The 5,103-nt window shown below is 33.1% G+C and overlaps 1 long non-coding RNA gene across 5 annotated transcripts; it reads left to right on the forward strand.

The window, feature by feature from the left end:
• Positions 1–2,000: 2,000 nt before the first annotated feature.
• LOC145108375 (uncharacterized) lies at positions 2,001–4,742 on the forward strand. Of its 5 annotated transcripts, none has more exons than XR_013708224.1 (7): positions 2,001–2,107; positions 2,188–2,303; positions 2,402–2,518; positions 2,626–2,665; positions 2,754–2,871; positions 3,189–3,311; positions 3,906–4,125. It is a non-coding gene; the product is annotated as an uncharacterized LOC145108375 (long non-coding RNA). The 5 variants fall into 5 exon arrangements; XR_013708222.1 differs by lacking the exon at positions 3,906–4,125 and adding exons at positions 4,259–4,403; positions 4,492–4,742 and having other exon boundaries at positions 2,007–2,303; XR_013708221.1 differs by having other exon boundaries at positions 2,007–2,303; positions 3,006–3,311.
• Positions 4,743–5,103: the final 361 nt, after the last annotated feature.

Consider the following 5,103-nt stretch of genomic DNA (forward strand, 5'->3'; position numbering starts at 1 on the left):
CATCTTGTTTTTGGATCATGTATTATGTACTTGTTTTTCACCTGCTCTTGCTCTTCTTCGTATTCATCATTTTGCAAGTCATCACCATGATACACTTGTGCACTTACATCATCAGCCAAACTAGAGTTTCTAATATTTTCAACAGTTAGAAACACATTAAGAAATGCATCCTTACACTTGTCCAGTGGAGTAATGAACTCTTCTTCTGGTTCATGATCCATGTAGATGCCATGAAGCTCAAAATCCATCTCATTAAGACCAGAGAAAGGCTCGCGTAAACCAAAAAACGCGTCTATGTTGCCTTCGTCTTCTGAATCCCAATCCATCAAAACAACCTGAAAAACACACATTATCGTTATTCGTTAACCTCTGAAGGACAATAACTGTAATAACCGAATCTTTAAAGAAATTACACATACCCTGTGAAATCGACTCTCCAATAACCTAAACTTCTTCTCCAATAACCTAATCTTCTTCAAAAAGCCCTAAATTTGCGATGAATGATGTCGATTTTCTGAAGGATTCTGAGAAAGTGTAGACAAAGTGTACGTTTACGTGCAAACGTTTGAGGTAAGGTGATGGGTACACTGTTGCAGGTAAACGGACGTAACGTCCGTGCCAAATCAGCACATGGGTAACCGGCTACTAAGGGTGCGACCTCTTAAAAAAGATATTTGAAACATTTAGCGAAAGTATCCGACTTTATTACCCCCAAAACTCGTCCAAGGGTAAAACCAACACTTTGAAAAACTTAAGGGCTTTTATGTCAATTTCCATATATATAAAGCGGGTACCCGGCCAAATCCCTTGGAACTGAAACCGGAAACGGAACCGCCGATTCCTAAAATGTTGAAACCGGAACCGGAACCGCCCACACACCGGTTCTTCAATTTTTAGAATCGGAACCAGAACCGGCGGGAACCGATTCCGATACCTGGTACCTGGTTTCTAAATATCTTAAAACATTTCTCACTATAAGAAGATAAATACAATAGTATACAACATATATTAATTCAAAAATTACGAAAATCTCGTTTGACTATATGAATTTAAACCAGAGTTCGTCAGAGGCCGTCAAAAAGTGCTCTCCTATAGTTCAAACATAATAACTCAAAGTTTTAATAGTAACTTATAACAGCAAATTTGTTGCATGATTATCAATTCGTGGGGTGCTTAATGAGAAGAAGTAAGCTGCACAAAACACCTAAAAATTTACTTAATAAAAATGATATGCAGCTACGAATATTATTGTATAAGAAATATACATATATGCATTTGAAAAAATTATATGCACCTAAAAATTTATTTTTTTTTAAATTAAATGCAATTTTTTTTGAAAAATTGCAGTATTTTTTTAAATACAGTTTTTTGAAAAAAATGTAACCTTCTTTAAAAAAAACTTGTATTTTTTTTTGAAAAAATTGTAGTTTTTTTTGAAAAAATTGCATTTTTTATTTAAAAATGCAGTTTTTTAAAAAAATTGCAGTTTTTTTTTGAAAAAAAATGCAGTTTTCTTTAGAAAAATTGCAGTTTTTTAAAAAAATATATATTTTTCTATTTTTTTTTTTCAAGAAATCATGTTTTCTATAAAAATTAAAAAATCTGCATTTAAAAAAAACGAAAAATACTATATTTAAAAAAAATATAAAAATTTGATTTATAATGTAAATTTTTAGACATTTATATTAATATATTAAATAACACAAAAAAATTAAACATTAAATGAGATTGATAAGATGACGATCATGTCCTTAATGAATTACTTTTGATCCAACGCTCCACTTTTAGTTTTCGGGTTTTCGGGAAAATATGAGTTCTCAACCGATCTCAACCCTATATATATATATATATATATATATATATATATATATATAGATATACTATATTATTAAATATATTGTCTATTTTCTTGAAAATTAAGAGGTACAATACATATTACCTCATGTACAACAATATTAAGCTTAATGACATCATATACGTAGTACACGGTAATACCGTATCTCGGATGTTACCCTAATCTCCTCTACAGACAACAGCCACCATCAAACCACTACTCACTGCCACGACACGACCACAACCTCCTAAAGACGTCGCCTCCATTTCTTTTGTGGGTTTAGGACTTCCAAGATTTCTGTACAATCTCCTCAAATTCTGTTAATCTCTTCTCCTATTGTAACTCTTTTGCAGGTGTTCTAGAAGTACCGGGTATAACGAGCGGTGACGCGTCGCTGATGGAGATGCGGGAAGAGGAAGCTGATGACGATCGAAGTCTGCAACCTACCTGCGTGCGACTGCTTTGCAAGGTCGCCTCCATTTCTTCTCTGGGTTTAGGACTTCCAAGATTTCTGTACAATTTCCCCAAATTCAGTTAATCTCTCCTCCTATTGTAACTCTTGTGCAGGTGTTCTGGAAGTTACCGGGTATAACGAGCGGTGACGCGTCGCCGATGGAGATGCGGGAAGAGGAAGCCGATGACGATCAAAGTCTCCAACCTACCTGCGTGCGACTGCTTTGCGAGGTAAACATTGGAGTCACAGTTTTCCGTATCTCAGTTCAGTCGACACTCACCACTCATGATTCAAGAATCAATCTTTATGTTTCTCTAAATTTTTTGTTACTCTACAGGTCTCTCTGCTAAGCAATTTTTTTCAGTAAATGCGTATTTGTAAGACCTATTTCTGTAATTTCAAACGTATTTCTCAAAAATCAACTTTTCTCACCTACACCATTTCATCGCCTTCCTCTATACGCAGGTAAGTATAAACGTATGGATGCCTATTGTTACAGATCCATATGAATTCAATCTTTCACAATTATGGGCTATCTCCGGTTCATTTAGCAAAGATCTGAACACTAGAAGCCTGTTGGCAGGTAAACTTTTATTTAGCCTAATTACTTATATCAAACATTAGTTTGGTTTCATATATATACTTGCTATGTTCAGGATTTCTTTAAGGTCATGGTAAGATTTACTGATATTCATGTTTGTTGGGCTTTGAGTACAGAATTAACCATGCTTGCTGGTAGGGTTGCTCATCCAGTGTATTATTAAGTGTTGATGTTGAAGTGGAAGGAAAAAATGAGTGAAAGTTAAAAGGGATTTTAGTATATGATATAAGCGTCTATGTAGTTTGTAAAGTTTATATGTCCTCCAATCCATCATTTTCTCATATCAACAAGTTTTGCAGAAAGTGATTAATGGGATGACTATTAGGCGGTGGGCATGCATAAACTTCTCTCCGAGTGTCAAAGAAAGTGTTGCTCGTGGATTCTGTAATGAATTGGCTCAAATGTGTCAAGAATCTGGCGTGGTATATTATGTACATCCTTTTGAGTCTCTTTACATTTTAAATTATTATTATTAAATAACAAAATAAACTAAACATCTATGGATTGAATTTGAATATGAAAACGCCATGTAGCGTATTCCAGGGAAGGAAAACTACAGGTTTTATCAATTTACCCACATAACTTTTCCTATACTTGATTATAAACCATTTTGACAATTTAAAAAATTCATTTTTTACTCAAAATACAAAGAGCCACCAGTATTTTTGACAATTTAGCCATTGAACGCTCAACTATTATCACAATAATCATTAAAATAATACTTATGTGGCGAGATAGATATAATGGTGAAAGTAGGTGATGTGTGTTGAGAGATTGAGATGCATTTTTTCTTTTTTTCCAAAACCTGGTAATCAAGAAAACTTGTTTTTTTTTTTTGAAGTTTGTCTAAAAAGTATAATGGTTTAATCACTAAGTGGCTAAATCGATAAAATTGTGAAGGTAACTTTCTGTATTTTTCCCTTTTATATTTTATTCGGTCAAACGTGTATTATTTACCTTTCTTCACTCACACTCATGAATAAGTAGAGCATTATTTTACCCTAATTGTTCTACAGGAATTCAATCCACACCCGGTGATACCAATTTATACAGCCAAGCATGTTGAGAAAGCACTAAGGCATGTCTATCATGTCTCAGTGAACAGGCTAAAAGGAAATGAATTGGAGCTTCTATTAGTCATCTTAAATTTTTAATGTAAATTACATACATGGTCCCTATTCATTTTGATGTTTACAATATTTACTCCGAATTAATGAAATATTTTTTTTTCATGCACATATATGCGTGGAGAGGTTTAAATGGATCCCAATGGTTGCAGTTTCTTATTGATCGTCGATAGTGGCGAGTATATTTTCGTACATAAAATTTTTCTATACTAATTGAAAGATTTTTTTTTTTTTTTTTGTAGAATCATGAACGGTCACATTTACGTTGATGCATTTTCATTGCTACTAAACTTTCATTTGTGGTATATTTTGACACCCGTTCGTGTGAGTTTCATTTGGAGGGACGCAAAAGCAAACAAACTCTTCATTGTTCTCATTGATCAAAATGTATGTTTAAAAAATTATTTATATCTTATTTTCATTTTCATAATTTATCATAAGTATTCTGTTTATAAAACTATTACATTTCTGTTAGAGAGAGAAATTGTTAGCAGTTGTTCCACAACAAATGATGCGTTTTATTTATGGAGGGAATCTATTGGGTGGTGTGTTCTCTTTAAACGATTTCCAAATCGAACCAACTTATGCTGAGTATCCGAGGTATCAAGAATACAGTTTATTACGTGGTGATTTGATGATTAGGATCAGCAATAACACACGGTTTAATCGTTTGGCCGATGCTATCATATCATGTTTTCCGGTTTTTCCATAGGTGTAGTTTATATATTGGACATGTTATAAATGTACAAAACTACATGATTGTAGATTGTTGTTATTTATATATTGTAAAATCAAGTATGAACTATTAAATGAAATTCCAAATGTAGACTCAACTACTGTCGTATTGTATGACTATACAGCTAGCAAGAAACTATCCGTTGAAATGAACTATTCGACACAAAATAGTCTACCAAAAAGCCGCAATGAATAGCCCACGTCTAAAGGAAACTAATCATCACATTAAAACTATCTTCCGAAAGAAACTCTTTGTCGCCCGGCGCTTAGCGCGGGTAAATGGCGTGTGTGTATATATATATATATATATATATATATATATATATATATATATATATATATATATATATAG

Source organism: Lactuca virosa, chromosome 4 (genome assembly GCF_052849685.1).
Source record: "Lactuca virosa cultivar CGN04683 chromosome 4, Lactuca_virosa_CGN04683_v6, whole genome shotgun sequence".
Classification (NCBI taxonomy): Eukaryota; Viridiplantae; Streptophyta; class Magnoliopsida; order Asterales; family Asteraceae; genus Lactuca; species Lactuca virosa.